Below are 21,014 nucleotides of genomic sequence, written 5' to 3'. Positions count from 1 at the left end.
TTTGCGACAATTTCAATCATTTAATACTATTTTTTTATCAACGAAACAAAAACAAAATAAATAACTAATTTAAATTTCTAATTTTTCATTTTTTTTTCTCTCTCTTTCTCTCTTTCTTCAATTTATCAAATTTTATATTGCGTACAGAGTCGCGTGTTACAAAAAGAAAAATTAAGTAATATATTTCGCACATTAACATAAACATAGATAATTATGAATGTGTGTGTTTGTATTTAGTCACTTACTTTGACTTTTTATACATGATACCAACAGATTGGTCGATTAATTTTTAATTTATATAATGACAATTTGATAGTTAATGAAGGGTCAAAAATCTTATTCTTTTCTTATATTCTCATTTAATATTAAAAGTATGTTAAAAGTTTGATTAAATAAAATTGTGATTTATCTGTAAAAGTGTAGATTTATAGAAGAAATTTCAGGTTGAATTGGAACTTAACCTTTTCAAGACGCAATTCAATTAAATTACCATTACTGCTATAATAGTTTTTTTTTGTTATTCTTTGCTTCTTTTACTATTCCTATAATGTGATAACAATTTCTAATGAAATTTATCAATAATATTTTCTTTTTTAGCTCCTGTACTTATAAATGTATTTTATTATTCTTTTAATATAAATATGAATATTAAGTGAAATTAAATATATATAAATATGTACATAAAAATAATTATAAATAAATTTTAATTATAAAAAAATGAAAGTTCGTAAAACTTTGTGTTTTAGGACGCATTAAATATAATTCAACTAATATTTAAATAACTTGAATTACGTTCAATAAATGTAATATAAACTACAATTTTTAAAAAAATATTTTTTTGTTTCCGATGAATTTATAAAACGTAAAAATTTTCTTATTCGTTGCGTCAGAGCTTTGTAGGTATACGTATATTTCTTATTTATTATTTTAATTCTTAAAAATTCTGTTTTACGAAAACATATTTTCCAATACTTTTAACAGTGATGTCAGAGAAGAAGACGGAAATTGAAGAACATTCTATATGAAAAAACTAGAAGAAGAGCGAATTTTGGATGGCAGGCGAACTTGTGCAACGAGAAGGACCCTAAAGGCCGAAAAGAAACGGTGCAAGAACGAGGAATCAGCTGGCGTTCAGCAGGGGAGATCTCAGTATTGTGGATGGCATTTTGACGGGGTTGGGATGTTTGCATGGGGTGCCGAGACATCGGGTTGGTGGATGACGCGAAATACATAATTTGCGAGTGTCCCATTCTGACACTTTTTTGAGGATATCGACTTGATGAATCGGACTCCTCTTGGGCGCCCGTGCGTGATCTGCTAAATTATGTCAAGGTACTTGGATTGATTCAGTAGGGAGAAAAGTATCGTGGAGGTGGATTACAGCTTTGATGGCGCCTCCTCCTCTCTCCAACTGAACTATATACCAAAATTGAAACAAAATTGAGAAAAAAAAATATTAATGATTTTTTTTTATAATATAATTATTACTATTTTTTTACTACAACAAATATTTTTTCTAAATTTCTATTTTCAGTATAAATAAAGAATTCAATAAAATCTAGTGAGATGTGTTAGGATTCTTTTTGACTATTATAAATTCAATGCATTTATAGGAATTAATTGTTAAAAGTGACTGATTTTAATGTAGAAAAGGAAAACAGGTAAGAAAAAAGAGAAATTTTATTTGTAAATTGTAAAATATCAGTTGACAAGAATTTCTTTATTTACGAATATGACTATTTGAATTTGCCAGAGGTTGACGTGATTGACGTGATCATCATATAGATAATGTTTTACAAAACTTCGATTCTAAGCTGAACCAAGAGTTTCCATAACTAAATTTTATCAAAAAAAAAAAAAAAATCATGATAATCTCAAAATTTCGGTCTACATTCATCAATTTATATGAAATTTATGCAAAAATGAATCAACATCACATTTGAATGAAGACAACATCGTATACCGTTTTCGGAAAGCAGTTGTGCTTTCGTGTTCCTCCCTTTTAATTTTATTTTTTTTATTACTATAATTTTTTCATATAACAATTTTATTATGCAATTTTTATTTAAATTTACTAATAAAATTATTTTCTATTAGTTGTGAATATTTGCTTGCATAAGTGAATATTTGCTTGCTTGCATAAATGCACATGAAATATATGACTGTGCTTACAATTTATTAATAAATATGGAAAATCTTGTGTAAATTTTTATATAAACAAGGACTGTTTCATTATCAAAATATTTATAGGCATTCCAATTTTACTATTTAATTTAATTTTTAAAATTTCATTTATTAAAATACTTTACACAGATTATCTCTAATGTGTTTTTTTGTGAAATTCAAATGACACTATCAAATAAATAAGTGAAAACACCTGCCAAAGGTCAAATATTTTGATTAGAACAGGAAATGATGGTTAGCAAATTTTAATAAAATTATTTTTTAATTACTTTTTTCTTTTCTTTATTTAAATTCAATATTTTTTTTAGAAAGTATCTTTTGTACAAATATTTATTATTAAAATTTTCAAATAAATTTCTTCTAATAATTTAAATTTATTTGTTTTCTGTTTTGATATTAAGACTAACAAAGCGAAATTTATTTACTTTGTTTCAAATGAAAAGTGTACATTGTAATCTTTTATATATAAATCTTTTGTAATAAAAGAATATGGTGGGTCAATGATTTTTATAATATTTGTTTGATTCCTTTTGTTATTCTTTCTAATTTAATTAATCTTTGTGAAATCAAATTTTATAAAATGATTAACTATATAAATTAAAATTAATGTGGGCGTTTATTTGTATTACTATATAATTTGAGGCGCCTCACTCTTATTCGTAAATATAGTCAATGACCTAAATCTATATTTAAAAAATACTATTTAGCTTTAAATATGAAAGCGTGAATTTAAATAATAAAACTTAATTTGATCCGGAAATAAAAATTTTTAAAACCAGTTCAGATTAATAAGCAATAACTCTTTCATTTGTCTTTTAATGATTGTTTTTTTTTTGTTATACTCAATCGTAAATATAACACAAAATTAATTGACAATTGAATAGAACAATTTTGAGGTAGCAGTTTTGAGGTAGCCAAATCATTTCTACTTTAAATTACTAATAAATTCACGCTTCTAAATTAGAATTCTTATTTTCTTACTCTCTTTCTGTCCGGCGTTTTAAAAATAAAGTGAAATATTTAAATAATTGTGCTACAGATTCAAGTGAAATGCAAGCAAACCTTCTTTTATACCTATATTCGTTTATTTTCAATATTATAAACAAATAAATAAATTTACAGCACCCCTCAAGCTCAAATATTCGTGGCGTTTATTAAAACACTTTCCCACTTTACTCATGTCGTACAATATTGAATCGCTATTGCGCATTAATTTTTTCTATATTTGATGACAATTCATGAAAAAAGTGCGGTTATCGCAAATTTCACACAATTTTAAGAGCTTTCATTTGATTAATAATTGTTTTGTTTTTTGTTCCATAACTATCTTCTAATATTCACAAAAATTTTAATAAAAATTTTTAATTTAATTAGCGGTTGAACAATTTTTGATAATTCCCTTAATGAGTCGCTGATCTTCCAACATTCTAAAATAGTTTTAATAATTAATTAGAATATTTGATTTGTTTTTTTTTTTAAAATAAGACCAAAATAATTTATCTTTTCCATTAATTTTTGCAGGTTCATTTTGTATTTAAAAAGTACTCGCATAACACATTCATAAATAAATTTGAAAAAACAATTTAAATGCGTTTTAAGGCTAAACTGGAAAAGACAGAAATGGTACTTTTTAATGAATTCAACATCAAAGCTTTGACGTTTTCGCTGAAGGTTATGAACAAGAACTTCGAAGCAAACGCAACTAGAGCAGAAAGAAACTTAAGCGAAATCAATATTGAAAGTAATTGTGTATGCATATGATAAATCCATGCTACGAACGTAAGGAAGTCACAAAACTGCAGAAAATCAAGTTAAACCAGGTAATGCCAGTAATGTACATGTGATTATAAATAATGATGTAATTTTGATGATGAGGCCCTTATCGTCCAGGAAAAATTCGAGAACATGATCTTTAATCGTCTGCAACAGAATCTAAGGGTTCTTACGGTGGTGCAAAGACATAGGACTAAATATAGATCACATCAAGAGCACATTTATTGCCTTCACAAAACGTAGGAGCAGGGAAAAATCAACAAATATCACAAGTATTTGGTGATCCTGTTGCGTACTACAGTGAAGTTAAGTATTTGGGGGTAACCCTAGATGATCGCTTCTTCTGGAATACCCATATATACAGGGTCATCGAAGAAACAACGAAGGAATGTAGTACTTTTGTTGCAAAATTTATTGCGTTAGATCTAGGGTACCACTGTGACTAAACACATTCCTTGGTTGGCCTACCGTCACATATGTGTCCCTAGGTGATGCCGAAAGTTTGAACAGCAGGGGGTGGGGCCTAAAATTGGGGAAGCTTCAGACACTGGCTTGTCTGCAAAAAATTCGAGCAATTCGGACGACTTGGATGGCTGATCTGGAGGCATTCATTGGATTGTCGCCATTGCATAGGAAATTTTATGAAAATATTTATATATAACTTTTACAGGGACCTTTTTAAAAATTACGTAAAATTTTAAAATATTTTATTCGCACTATTACAGTAGTATAATAAATACATATTATTAATTTCCTTGACTGCACTCTGATTTTACGATTACAAAAGTTGAGTTTGTAAAGTTTACTGGGTCATAATTTAAGTGGTTGGGATTAATTGCTGTCATTTTTTTTATCTTTTTTTTTTTTCTTTTTTAAATTAATATTTTTATTCTCTCCGCAGTATTTTTACAAATACATTTAAATTATAATTAATATTGTAGTAGATTTGGGTCAGAAATACATAGAATTAATTATTTTTCTATTTACACTATTAATGATCAAGATTTGCAAAATAAAAAAAAATTTAAGTTTATAATAGGAAAATATCAAAAATAAAAAAACAAATTCAAACCAAAATAAAAAATTCTTATCATCGTTTAAATATTGCGTAGACAGCGGGATTCTTTATTCGCTTTCCCTTTCATAAATTTTCGCAAATTCTTAAATGATAGAATAATTAAATAAAATATCATAAAAATTTCAACATGTATGACTCATGCGGATTTTTAAAAATGATCAAAAGAAATTTTTTTTTTTTATTTTGGAAAATTCATAAATAAAATCTAATGACAAGAATATCCACTAATTTTTAGATAAAATTATCAAAAAATTTTCCATAGAAGAAATTAAAAAATTTTCCATAAATTCAAATTAATTTTTGTGAAAAATATTGATGAACTCGTTTGCGTCAAATCTGAATAAATAGGAACTTGGTATGAAATTGCTGTACAATATTATTTTAACAAAATTTGATCTCCGTTCTAATAGGAAGCTGTGATAGTCTGCCGGACAGTAACGTAAGATAATTATTTTAAATTTAGAACTTCTATATCTCTCAAAACAAAATAGCTATCATCTAATTAAAGCAAATCAACTAATTCAAATAATTTAGAAGTTTTCGTTAATTATTAAATTATCAAATTAGAAAAAGAAACCTTTGACTTAAACTCCGAATGTTTACTTTAGTAATTTTCAAATAAATTAAAAGAAAAAAAAGACAATGATTATTTTAAAATATCTACATTTGATTTTCATAAATCACAGTTTTAATTAACAAGTAAGTACGTAATTCAAATTATCGTTCTAAGAAATAAATAAACCCATACAATCATAACAATAAATGTGTAGTAAATCGTACGTTTTAAGAAAATCCATTTATCAGCTCTTTAGGGGGTAAATTTTCAAATAAACAAAAATTCCGTATAACAATTTTCTATTTTATTTAATTTTTTTCTTTTCATTTTATAAAAGTTTAACATTTATTTTCGGAATCTTTAAACCAATTTTTTTTAAATTTAATAATTTTTAACCTTGTTACGATTTATTTTTTTCGCTAGACATTGAACTAGAAAATCAATTTACATATTAAAATGATGTTAGATTAATATTTTTGTTTATTATATAAAATTTTGTTTGAAAAAAATTAAGGAGTTAAATGTTTAATTAATTGACTTTGCCAGCTATGTAGGGATTTGAACCACATAGTTCCGTCTTGAATATTATAAAAGCTATTGACTATAGACAAATTTTAGTTCTGAAGTGATATTAAAACTGCTATGCTAAAATTTTAGCGAAATATTCGCTCAGCTAAGATTATTCATATAAAATTTGTCATGAATTTTTTTATATTGGTGTTCATATTCAAAAATTCACTGAAATTTAGACACGTATAATTTGAAAATTTAATATTTTTCCCCAAATATTCTGACTAAGCAACATTATTAAGTATATTTACTTATTACCTAATTAAATTTGTATACTGAGTATACATTTCATAAACTTTCCAATTAAATTATCACTGCATAGATAAGGTTTATTCATTGAGTTATGTATGTATAAAAAATGTTAATAATTCTCAATTTTTTAATTATCATAATGCAAGCAATTAAATTTGACTATAGGGAATAAAAATTATTTTTCATTAATATTTCAGAATAAATTTAAATATGGTTTAGATAATAATTACATATCGCGATCCCTTTAAATTTTCAATAATAAATAAAGCAGGGTATTAAGAAATAATTAAATTTATATAAATTATTTAAGCCCCGCTTCTTTTAGCCCCATTTGAACAAGCAAAACTCAAGCGGATAAACTAGATTTTAAATTTTTTCTGAAATTTTGATGTGAACCAAACATGCTTACACTTTAAACAAGGTTAAACTTCATACAGAATTTGATAGCCCTAATGTCAATGCATCAGTTTCAATTTCAGCTCCAGTTTCAAAAGTTTCAAAAAACTTCGTGAATTCTGTGATGGTTACCGACTTGTAATGAAAATAACAATGACCGTAATCTTTTCTAATTTCAATTTTTTTTTGGAAAAAAGGTGCTTTACAGTAATATCAGGGCTATCAATTGAATAATTTAAATATGGACTGCTACCAAAAAAAAATCGCCTCTTCAAGCAAAAATATGAAATACCAAATCAATCCCAGATTACTATTTAAATTATAATAATATATTATTTAATTTTTATAATTATGGTAACACTATAATTACCTCAATTTTCCAAAAGAAAAACATACACACATATCTACACTTTATATTTGAGAATATTAAAGCTTTTCTGAACTGAAACTTGAATGTTATCAGAAATGTTTTGTAAATATCCTTTTTATCTCATAAAAAAAAATTTTTACAGTAATTCGTGAACTACTAAACTGGTTTAAGTAACACGGTAAAAAATTCTATATTATTTTACTTTTATTTTCTGAACGAATTTTTAGTATTTTATTTGATTTTGAAATTGTGAAATAAATGTGTAATATATTTTAGAATAAAAAGGACGAATGGTGGCATAAAGGGAGAAATGCGTTAACTTAAAAAAAAAAGCTTTCCTTTTTCTATACTCTGTTGCTTTATTTTTTTTTTGTCAGTGTTTTGTTACACGTCTTATCTGATTTTTTATTTTCAATTTTCTTTGTACATTCATTTTGATTTTTAGTTATTTTATTTTACTTCAAGGATTCAGAAGGATAATATAAATAAATAGTATACGGAAGGAAATATTTTTCTATTTAATTTTTTTTTAATAAACGTCGTCTCTCTTATAATATTGTAATTGAAATTGTGTGCGTGTACCTGTAGTTACTTTATATATGTATATATATATATATATATATATATTCAATATAAATAATGACAGTTAATTAAATTAATTTTTATTCTTTCGTGCATTTTATAGGCATAATAAATAATAATTTATAACAAATTTTCACCTATTCTTTAGATTAATATTTTGATTTAAATAATTAATTATTAATTTAACAAAAAACAAAAATGAAATTAAATTTAAACATAAAATTTATTAATCAATAAAAATAATTTTTATAATTATAATAAAATATTAATAATTATTGAATTATTGATAATAAAAATGTTATAATAAAATAAAAATTAATCATTAAAAACTAATAATATATAGAAGGAAATATTAAAAATCCAAGGTTTTGTTCCAAAGAAAATAAACAAGAAATTTTTGATTTCAATATAAAAAAGTTATTGACAAAATTAAAAGTAATGAAAATAATTCTAATTGAAATTGTATAATTTTTTTTCAAATAGACTTTAGTTAAAGCCAAAATATTGTTGAATATAAAAAAATTTGGAGGATAAATTTAACAACGATTTTATTTATCTCAACAATATAGGTACGTATTAAATTAAATATACAACATTTTAACAAAATAACAACTGATTGTCAATGAAAACAGATTGTCAAGTGACTGCCAATATACACAGTATTAGAGTTAGGCATGATAACAACCTCCATAATTCGAAATTTTTGTATAAATAGTAATTATAATTTATACAAGTAAGAACATTTCTCGTATATGCTAATTAAAAATAGGCAAAATCCCGACAATTTAATTCTATGTCAATATAATTTTTATTTATTAATAAAGAGGTAAGTGGACAAAGAGATTAACTAACATTTTGACGGGAAATCGAGCTTTTCGGATGGAATATAATTAAATTTCATATATTTTTAACTGTGATTACTTCTTATAACTAGAAACTTAATAGAAGAAGAGATTGACATTGCACATAGGATATAAGTATAGCAAAAAAATTAATAGTTTTATAATTTGTAAATGAAAAAATGTGTTAGAATCCGAATGTAAGTTAATTCCTTTGTCCGTTTACCGCTTCTTATTGTCATTTTATAAAAAATTCATTAAATTTAGTTACTAGGCTTTGCTAAAAACCGAACAATGTTGTGGGGCACAATAATAATTTTATGTTTTCTAATTCCGAGTTAAAGTGACATTCAGTTTATTATTCTCTGCCAAAATATTACAATTTTACAGACGTCATCCCCGTTATTTATAAGTTTATTAGCAAACAATTTTATAATACTGAATGAGTATATAGTTGGGCTTACTGTTTTATAAACGAATTAAATCTACTCTGCCACACCAATTGACTTAAGGAACAAAATCCAGTTGGTATTATCTATAAGTACTTGAAATGGTGACTGCTATATTTCGAGAAATTCTACCAGTGCTATATAAATAATTATCTTTTATTTTTTGTTATATGCACTTGTTGTTGAGCAAAGTACTTAAGAATCATAGATGACTTTATTTACTGTTCTATAAAAAAATCGAAAATTGCAGAATATTTTCCTAATACACATTTAGAAATTAAGACTTTAATAAAAATTTTTCATTACAAAAATACAAACAAACTCAGTCGGACTTTGTTTTTTTTTTACACTTCATATATAAGGAAAATTCAATGTAAGTGTAGTGTAGTTGTAGCGTACTAATATATACGTCGTAAATGTATTTTAACTCAATCAATTTCATTTATAAATAATTCTTTGTTGTCTTCATTTCGTTAAAAACTCAATAATTAAAATTAGAAAGGACATTTTTAGTAAACATCACAAGTATAATTATAGCATCGAATTTCTTTCATACATGAATCTATGAGTTTGAAAGTCAGTTATCTATACATTTATAGTATTCATGTATAAATATATTTTACTTCCGTTCCTTTAATGTTTACGTTACTCTTAACTTACACATTATATATACGAGCGAATTTTTTATACATAATTACATACATACATATATATGTACGTTATTACACATTGTTGATAATTTTCAAGTTCTAAGTCAATATACACGAACCATGTATAATAAAAATTAATTTTATGGAAAAATAAAATAAACAACTTGTTTGATTGTGTGGATACTTCGACATATATATATATATGTGTGTGTATATATACTTATGATATATATGCAGTATACTGTTAATATACGACGGATTTTTTATTCCAACTCCCCTTCAACCCTTTCCAATTTAATATTTTTATTTTGTTTTCAGTTTTATCGCTTCATTTTTCTAAATTAACTTTTTTTTCCATTCCAACTCATAATTATTTTGAGGGTGCAATTTGAGTTCATGATTGAATGAAAATATAAGAGTAACAACAAAGGGTTTTATAAAAATATTTTTTTTTTTGCCGACCCTTTTTTGATTTATATTAGAATTTTTTTTTTCGCATTTTAATGCTGCACAAAGGTGGAATATTTAATAAATTTAAATTCATTTTCCTTTTGACACGACGTATAATTTTTCGATAAAGTTTTATAATTTTATAAAGTCTTTTTTTTTTTTGCTTCATGAAAAAAAGAAAGCTAATCTCTATAAATAAATTTAAATTTTTTTACTTAAATCATTTAAAAATTTAAAATTTTCTAATGTGGAAAACATGTTAAAATTTAGGGAAACTAAGTAAGAAATTGTACTTGCTAGATAAATATTTCATTTACGTATATTGTATATTTGATTTTCATTCTCAAAATTTAAAACAGTTCCGACGGTTTATAAAGAAATTTATTAAAGCCTCTTTCGCTCACCAAAATGCTTCCTTTAATTTTTATTTTAATACCGAATCTTATGCCAGAATCTATCGCAATATTTTCTTATACCATTAATAGAATTAAAACGTATATTTTTGCATAGCCTCAAGTACGAGTATTACACTTATTCCCAAGTCAATACTATAAAAAATTAGTATGAAAAAGCTAGATAGTTTCGATCTCTCTGTAAATAAAATCTTATTCTGAAAAATATTATTTCTAATTTAAAAATGAAAACATGGAATGGATTTTTTTCTTAATTACATACGACTCACATACTCGCTTGTGCTCTCTTTTAATACAAAATTAAAAAATGATCTCTTTAAAATATAAAAAAAATTAAAATATGAACAACGGTACATTGGTATGAAACATCACGTAAACATATAGGTACGTGTGTATAAATTTAATCAAAATTTATTGCTAAAACAATTTGATGACCAAAACTACACGTAATATATATAAATTCTCTTTCTTTGTATAACTGTGCTATTAAAAAATGAATTCCCGTTTGAAAAATCAAAAGATTTTTAAAGGAGCAAATTTTTCTTTAAAACTATTTAAATTGTTTCAAGAAATTTTTAGCAAAATTTTGACATAATCGTGGAATTCGACAGCTGTTTGGTTTAATATAATTGAGGCGATAGAGCAAAATATATCTTGGCTGAAATTATTTACAGCCTGGTCGTATATCTCGCTTTTTTATCCACTCTTTCAAAAATAAAGTGAATAAATTTTGTATACATTTTAGAAAAATACGAGATACGTAATGCCGAACCATTCTTCTCACTCGAAAATTACATTATACAAGCATATGATAGTTACTCACTTTCTTCTCACTTTCCGAGTAAAATAGGGAAACAGACGATCGGCTCTTAATCTATATATACAGGAGTCAATATATGGCTTCTAATTATATGTAAAATTTCAACTTTCTATTTTATAATTATCATAAGCAATGCAACATAAGCATAAACGGACAGACGAATTGATTGAAACTATAATAATTGCATTTTATCGAAAATGTTCAAAAATGGAAATAAAACTTTTTGTATCTTCGAATAGTGTACTCTGCAGTTTAGCCATACATACATATATATTAACATGTGTGTGTATATGCAATATAACTTATATGTGAAAATATTTTATGCATTTCCAAAATAAAATTTTTAAGAATATTAAAAGATTCAGTAAAATTCTCTATTTTGATTTCAGAATATAAAAATATCTATACATTTTCTAATATGACCTTCAACTATGTTCAACGAGTATAAAATTCACATTGTGTTATCCTTAAATTAAATATCGATTTTTAAGATTACAATAATATGAAGATTTCATTTTAGATAAATAAGCGACTGATTATAATGTTATTGAAGCTACTGTAACAAAAACTAGTTGCAGCAGTAAAAAATATTATGCAACTTTTATGATTGTAACAGGAATTTTTCACATTGCTCACTAATACATATATAACACTCTTTGTATTTTTATTAAAATGTTAATATTTAAAATTAAAAAAATATATTGAAATTTGAAATATTATAAGTATATTATTAAAAATTCTATAAATTTTTCTACCATTATTTCATAACCGTGCATCTATTGTGTATAAGAAATTTCAATACACACACACACATCATTATAAAATTATCTGTTTTTCTAATCTATTTAAAACTTTTACTTAAGACTTGAAGTATTTATTAATTTTCTTAGAAAATTTTATAATGTATAAATAAAAAGGATAACATAAAATTTTCTTGACAACTTGATAAATTGTTATATAGTACTCGTATAACAAAAAGCAAGATAAACCGAATTGTTTTCAGTTTTTTTTCTCTAAAATTCTTCTCTTCATTATAAAAATGAATTCTTTAAAATTATTGTTAAAACTGAAATTAATTGATGCTTTTAATAAAATAAATAAAATTCTTTAAAATTTCAATTAAACAAAGGCTTATACACAAATAACTTTTAATTAATTAGTTTCAATAGAAAGATTATTATATAACTTTCATGTTATCATTATATACTAACGAATATATGTATACACATAAATATGTATGTAAATAAAATTGAATAACAAGGTTACATAAATAATTAAGTTTCAAAAATTTTAAAAATTTACTTAAAATTTAAGACGCAAAACTTTTGTATTTTAACAGATGACTACTACTTAATTTTTCAAAATTCCTACTGAACCTTAGAAACAATTTCGAATTATCAACACAATACACATATTGCCGTTTAAATGTAAAAGTTTAACTTAAAAATAAAATAAACAGTATTTTTTCTTTTAATTTTATAAATCGGCTTAATATTTTAATCTGTACGATGCTTGCAACAACATCATTTTATTTTTATTTGTCTGTTGAAAACAAAGATCAAAAGCATTTTTTCGAAGGAAATTTCTAAGTATAGCCTTAACATAACAATAAGACTGTAAAACTTAGTATAGACATTAACTGTCGGGCACTCACCGGAAGTGGAGAGCTTTATCGGCATATGGGGAATAACAAGAAAAATGAAGCAAAAATACGACCTTAGGGAATCAAATAGGTTAATGGCGACGTTCGAGAGATCATTGCCAGCCTGACGGCAGTTTACATTAGACACCGTTTGGAAAACAAGCGATTAAGTTGGAATTGCCTTTCAATACAAAATTGTCTAAACTGCCAGAAGATGGATAAAAATGAAACTTTTTTTCATTATCTTAGCGTGTATCCGGCTCTGTGCTGGGCCAGGCGTAACGGGCATAAATGAGATATAGAATGGTAAGATTCTTCAAAATTTCCGAGTACTGACTTAGAAACCAGTAATCGTACGCTAAATGACTATACCTATTGGTCATATGATAATTTTAGCAAAATGTCAGATTTGTGCCAATTAGGATGCAGATTTGTGCCGATTGCGTACCGGCCACGTCAACAAACCGATATGCAAAAGTTTTTAAAACCATTTTTAAATTTTTGTACATAATTTATATTAATTATAAAATATGCCTAACTAAATAATAACAAATATTAATTAGAAAACTTAAAATATAATTAATTTTTAATTATTTTATTAAAATATTGTCTAAAAATTTAATATCCGTTTTATTTTAATATTATTTTTGAAGGTCATTTTTTCCCAACATACACAAATAAACTTTAAATTAAATTTTAAGTAATAAATTTTATTTGTATAAATATACATACATACATATGTATGTATGTATATATAGTAAAATTTTCATATCAAATGTAAAATTTGTCTAGACTGTAGAAAATTTTATTTTATATGTACGAGTATATAAGAATATTATTGTGGACATTAATTATTTATCACATTCTTTTACTTATATGAGTTCTACACTTCTGAACTTAAAGATCATTTAAACCCTTACATTTGTAAAGGTCTTCAAAGTATTTTTGAAGATTTTCATTTGAAATTTTGTGGAAATTTTTAATAAAGAATTTTTATGTAAGGTTTGGTATTTTCAAAGTCATACTATGGATTCCTATTTTAATATTTACCGTCATATTTCATTTATAATGGTCGGGACAAAAATAATTTTGTGGTTTTCAAACATAAATCAACTGAAAAGGTTTGAGGAGCGTTCTACATGATTTAAACAAAATATTACAATGCATTTGGTTTGAAGAGACATCATCTTACTTTTGAGACAATTATTGAAATCACAATTAATCTTGATCAATATCCTACAAAATTCTATGTCCGGTTTAATTTTTAAAGTAACCCTATTATTTCACCAACTTGTAAACATTAACAAGTAATAGAATGATTTGTTTTTTTTTCCCTAGTGGAAACCAAATGAGTACATATGTATATAACTTGTGAACTGCGACTGCATTTATTACAATTTCATTTATTAACAAATGCATTGGGCCTCATTGCAAAGCACAATTTTGCGATAAAGTGATCTTGAAAATAAATTTTAGACTTTTGGGTATTGCTAAATTGCAAGCCCATTCAAATTATGTTTTGTCAAATTAAACCGGTGAAAATGTTAAATGATCAAAACAGACCAGAATACATCAGTTTTTTTTTTAAATTGACCATTTTCTTCTCGTGTTGCTAAATGATATATATGCGAAAAGAATATCATCCAATTCTTCATAAATCATAATTTATTTTCAAATTACTATTTCGAACTGTCGGTATAAACCGATTGAATTATATCCTGCACCTTTCGTTGTTGATAGCAATTACTCAAACCTGTGAAACTATTCTATAAAAACTTCTCGGATATGTCTGACCAATAATTGGACACACAACTGCCAAGTTTCATGAGTCTGACTTTATTATTTTTTCAAATATTTAAAATTAGCTTTTGGAGTTGTATGGCAGCTACCCGAACCACTGCAGCCATTCCATCAAAACTTTTGGAACATATGTAGATTGTAATTGGACACATCTTTGCAAAATTTGATAATGTTATCTGTATTAGTTCTTGAAATATTTAAAATAAACTCTTTGAGTAGTACGGCAGCTACCCGAACCCGTTGTCCGAATTAATCCAATTACAATAGGGTTCGTCCTTGGCATAAAAGAAACAACTTGTGAAAGTTTGGTGTTGATTGCATTATTCGTTTTTGAGTTATCGTGCGATCGGACGGACGGACGAACATGTCTAAATCAACGCAGAATTTTACGTTGAGCAAGAATATATATACTTATATATGTACATACCGCAGATGACTCCTTCAAGTAGTTACAAACTTCATACCAAAGTTAATATACCCTTCACGAAGTGCAGGGTATAACAATGTACCCGTTGCAATATTTTAAAATGTTCCATGCTGCTAATTCGAAAGTTATAAATTTTTATGATTATTACAAGCATTCACTGTTTGATAGAGCTTATATAAACTACTTCTGTGCATAAGTACATACATACACATATAAAGTACATACTTGCACATATTTTAATAATTTATTTTATTGTTTTATAAATACAACTTAATTATGAAATTGTTATTTAATCTCTTCAAAATATTTTAACATTCCTTTAAAATAATAATTTTAATTCTTAATAATATTGTATACATACATACATACAAATACAATTTAATGTATAAATTTACAATATTTTAATATTAACCAAAAAATTTTTCTATACTTAATATATGTATAGGAACTTTTTACTTTTAAACTTTTTAAAAAATTAATGTTGATAAAAAGAAAAATTACTTTATAGCACTTTTCCATAAAAAAATTTTGAAATAAAAGTGCTTTATAGTTTCGCCCGTCTGTCCGTGTCTTTGTTTACAAAATTTCTACACCCTTGAAGATAAAAAGCTGAAATTTAGTATGTACATAGATCTTTACTAGAAGCTTATATCTGTAGAACAAAATTTTCACCTATAACTCATCCTCTTATAAGTTATTAATCTCCCCCCTTAAGTTATGTCCCCCCCCAAAACCTTAAAAATGCCGTTTTTCAATTATTCATTGCAGCGAAATCATCTGTTTTCAACTATTTTTAACTCATTTTTTAAATTTTGCAAAAACAAAACCGTACCGGCAGGTTTGTTCCACTGCGGTGTACCATATTTAAACACTTTCAAAAAACAAAATGGCCGTAAAAATTCGTTTTTGCCAAATTTTTGATATTGTTTTTCTTCTAGACCTCAAGCTGTAGGAATCTGAAATTTTGGCAGCATTTATACACTACCAAATAGTTTATTTTCGTTATACAATTATTTTTCCAGTTCCGAAAGGTACAGGCTTGCCCAAATTTCTATTAATGTAGAAAGTTAACGGTAAATTCCTTTATTTTAAACCCTTAATTTCCAGCATTATGTTAATGCCTCCTTCTATATTTTTTTTCGTTTTATTTCAAAGAGTGCATACAATGCTAATCCTACATGTATGCAATAATTAAAGTATATTCGTATATGAATGAAAGTAATTTTAATAATGTTGAAGTGAAAAGTGCTACATTGCAAACCATTGGTTTATCTCAATCTTATCTAAAAAAAAAAAAGGTAATATGCTTATACTTTAAGTAGTTTACAAACTTTTCTTCTTTTGGTTTAAGTTTAATAAGAGTATTGGATATAGAGGCATGTTGTGTGCATAAAGAATAAGTATATAATATGTTCTGTATGTATAAAGATTAAATTCGAATGAAAATTTCCCTTTTTATTTAGTTCATTAAAAGTATTGGTAAATATTGACCCTAAAAATGTCAATAAAAATATGGTTTCTCAAGTGACAGTTGGTCGATTTTATAATGATTAACTTTTTAAAATGAGAAATTAATATTGAAAATATTAAAGACTGCTCGTAATTATCTTTAAAAATTATATAAAAGGTGATTTTAAAAGGCATAAATGGTGATTCTTTTGTTTTTATTTTTGACACTTGACATGTCAAATCAACTCACCATGAAGTGTATTATGCCTTAACAAACATTTTTGAACAACTATAATTGCAGCTTTCGAAAATAATACTGAACGTGTAATTGGTTATATTCAATTCAAAATATAAGAAAGTTTGACTTAAAATATAGTCGTTTCTAACATTAACATGAATATAAAATGTAAAAAGTAAGTGGAAACGACAGTTTATCAACTTATATGTATACATGTACAAAAACTCGTATCCGTATGTTTCGTATTAACTAAAAAGCCAATTATACCTTACAAAAAAACACCCATTGAATTTAATTGTTGACGCAATAATAAAATTTTAATGTTTTTATTAAAAATTATAAGAGAGAAAATGTATTTAAAGTTTAGAGTATTTCATTGACCGGGATAATTACATTCCAAGATGTTGAAAATTTCTATAGCTGCAGAAGTTTTCACAAACTTTAAATATTCAGGACGGCACAATTAATTTAAAGTTTATTTGCGTATGTTGTGTTTATTATGTATGTATTTAAAATTTATTTTTATCAACCCCAGTGTATACAATGAGGTAAGTTATGTAATGGTACCAAATTTTGAATGTCGAATTTTCGGCGGGAACGCACTTCTCCATAATAGGAAAGCGTAAATAAACTACTTTTAGAGAAATGTCGGTGTGTCGGTCTGTGCGTGCAATTGTATATCTCAAATTTAATATTTAAATTCGGAGTGTTAAAAAAATTATTCTCTAAATATTTTTTTGAAAGATCAGGGCTCGGAAACCGAGCTGGGGACCGATTTTACATTTTTTTACCATATTTACGGAACAGATTAGAATAGAAATAATAGATACAGATAAATAGAATTTCTTCAAATTTGATATATAACATATATAAGCTCTTGTTGTTACCGAAACTAACTGGTGAACATTTCAGAGGATTCGGGTGATATAAAGCGAAATACTACTAAGAGCCAAATTTACACTTTTCTAGGTATGTCAAATAAAAGCTTATTAGTGTCCTTAAAATTGTAAAGAAATATTTAAAACGCATTTTTTATATTTTTCTGTAACACTTTCGCTAAATTAGGCATTACACATTGCGGTCAGTTATGTGGTGACTACATCAGATTTTTGACTATTAAAATTATAAATTAATTTTCGAACAATTTTGATGTAATTAAATTTTTTAATGTTAAAATTTAATGAACTATTTTAAAAATTTTTATAACGCATAGTATCTAATGGAAAGTATGTATATAGTAATGGAACGCAATCGATTTAAAAATTCTTAGGAATTAAGAATATTCCCCGACAAAAATTTCGCTCTATCAGTACGTATCAATTTTCCTTCTAATTCTGGATTAATTTTTTGAAAGTTTTCTTTTAGATTCTACAAGAGGTTCATTACAACTATATTATATAAATACGGGTTTCTAATAAGCGTATTGTAATAGTAAAAGACCTTTTCTAATAGTATAAGACCCAAGTAATAATCACTATTATGAGTATGTACATAAATGTATGTGCATATAGATGCTTCAAGCGGTTCAAAGAGGGGGCAGATTAAGTTTTAAGAAAAGTTTAAAGAAAAAGTTTTTCCCCTATTATACGTAAAAAAAACGTTAATAATATCAAACTTAATTTTAAATTTCCAAACTCGTGGAAATATAAGGAAGAGCCTTTTAAGAATTTTGTAAAAGAAAATTTATTTTCTTTCAACCTTATTCCTAGAAATTTTCAATAAACAAAATTTCCTATAAAATTTTTCTTATAATATCTGTTGGATTGTGTATTTCTTATTTAAATTCTAAAATATTTTTTTCCTTATTTTTGTAATTAAAAAAAGAACCTTAAGACCATTTCTTTTTGGTTTTATTCTGTTCATTTCAGTATAACACATTGTTTACTTATCAACTTTCTTTTTCAGACAAATTGAATTTTCTTTTTCTTTTCAAAAATTTCTTTGAAATTTCAATTGTTTTTCAATAATAAATTCTCGTTTTATATGGTCCTCTTTTTTGATTTTTTCCTCTCAGTACATTCTGTATTAAAAAGTTTGATAACAATCAATAGAAAGCGGAAAATCAAAACAATTGAATATGAAATATTTATTGGGAAATTTTGATTTCAACGGAATACGGAAATTTTTAATGTAGTTCATTAGAACTTTTATATAAAATTAAAATTTACTTTTAAAATCAAAGTATACTTTTGTGTAGTATACAAGCAACAAGTTCTATAATGAAATTCATTAAAGTTTTAGAATTTAAAACAATATTGCCTGTTACTTGTTATTATATACGATTTGGGAGCTACCACATTTGATTATGAAGTGAAATAAGAGTATTGTTATCTTTATTTAATATTGTTCTTTAAAGCGAGACAGCATTGAAATCATAAATCATCTTGAATTCTTAAAGAAAAAGGATAGAAATGTAAGTAAAATTTTTGAAAATTTCCTTAAATTTTTATTTAATTTTCTTCATACTTCAAATTTCAATCAATTTTTTTTTCTTTATTATTTATAATCCTTAGGGAAAAATTTTCTTTCGCATGCCATTTATTTTCTCTCTCCCTCTCTTTTGTATACCTATCAGCGCTGCCAAAAGTGAAAATTTATCTTTAAATTAAGGTTTTTTTGGTCATATTTTTTGTGCTAAATTTGAAAATAAAATTTTCACAATTTTTAAATTTTACATACAAAATTTCCTTCAAAATTAAGGTTTTTTTTTAATGCTATTAAAGTTCTTCAGAATTGAAAATTTTTGCTTTTTTCAATATTTTCCAAAGTTCACCAAAACATATTAACCAAAAAGTCAATTTAATAGACAAACACTTGGTGATGCTACTTTAATGGCAGAAAATTTTTAATATTCTCCGGTACAATTAATTCTATATTAATCGACTTGGCGCATTAACTAATTGGATTGAATGACGCATATGTCATTCCGCATGTCATCAGTTTTTCTATTTATCGTGTCTAATTTGATTTGAATTGAAACTGCAATTGAACGAACTTTAATTGAAGATCCCGAAGGGTTTGCAAAAAAAAATTTTTTAACGAATCTTCGAATGGAAAATTTTATTTAAAAAAAAAGTGAAGATTTTTGGTCTAGTCTATTTGGCTGCACTGACATTTCATTTAAAAAAATTTTGTTTATTTTGAGAAACTCTTCTGTCTTTAAGGTTTTTTCCATATTTTTTTAATAAAATCTACCAGGGTGGGTAGATATAGTTGAGAGTAGAGTGCTCTCTAAGTATTACAAGTTTTAAATTTAAAAAAATTTAAAACCACATATTTTTTTTTTTTATTTACTTTTTAATTACTTCACAAGAAAATAAATTTCCATTTATACTTTTATTAAAAACTATAGAGAAAAGTTTAAGAATTTAAAATTGCGGGTGAGATTTTTGTGCATCAATTGCACAGTATTATACGCAGGAGAACAATAGTAATAAGCTCGTGCTATTAACTACACTCGTGTTAAAGTAAAATAAATTTTTTAAAAGTATTTTATTAAAAAACAAAAAAAAAATGTTAGTGCAAAATATTTTTGAAAGCTCAACCACCACAATATGTTAAAAAAAAAGAAAACCAATTTTCAAGTATTCTTTAAAACAAAAATTTTCCAACACTTTTAATAAAATAAACTGAAAAGAAAATGAAGAAAATTGTGAAAGAAAAAAGAATTTCTTTTCAAAGTTGTTTTTTTTTTTTACCTTTATTTTCTTTAGTCATATACCTTTTGGTATAGATTTTTCTTTTGCAAAAATATCTTAAATATTTCTGGATCCATTAACAAACAGTAGGTAAAAACGTATTGTATGGCCGTGATTCCTGTATATATGTACATCACAATCCTTTCGAGAATAAAAATCAAATATGAGAGTAATGAAGAAAAAAAAAGTTTTGAACACAAAAGATTGTGCTTAAAGTGTAATATAAAAGTAAACAATCGTTTCCCTTTATAAAACTTATACTGAGTGTTTGACACCGTTCAGCAGAGTAAATATAGCGATAACTTCTTTTTTAGTGCAATATCTCTTATATATCGGTGGCTTTCGTTTATGGTCGCTACGCTCAAAGTTGTACAATAG

At 25.3% G+C, this 21,014-nt stretch overlaps 1 protein-coding gene across 1 annotated transcript in view; it reads left to right on the top strand.

Annotated features, from left to right (window-relative positions):
- Nucleotides 1-7,982: 7,982 nt before the first annotated feature.
- The window catches only part of LOC129612194 (synaptotagmin-B), a 54,290-nt gene continuing 41,258 nt past the window's right edge, over nt 7,983-21,014 (top strand). Inside the window, exon 1 of the mRNA XM_055525713.1 lies at nt 7,983-8,330. The gene's annotated coding sequence lies outside the window, so the exon portion shown is untranslated. The remainder of the gene's footprint in view (nt 8,331-21,014) is intronic.

Source organism: Condylostylus longicornis, unplaced genomic scaffold, assembly GCF_029603195.1.
Source record: "Condylostylus longicornis isolate FDR11 unplaced genomic scaffold, ASM2960319v2 ptg000063l, whole genome shotgun sequence".
Classification (NCBI taxonomy): Eukaryota; Metazoa; Arthropoda; class Insecta; order Diptera; family Dolichopodidae; genus Condylostylus; species Condylostylus longicornis.
This window is presented reverse-complemented; position numbering and strand designations above follow the sequence as displayed.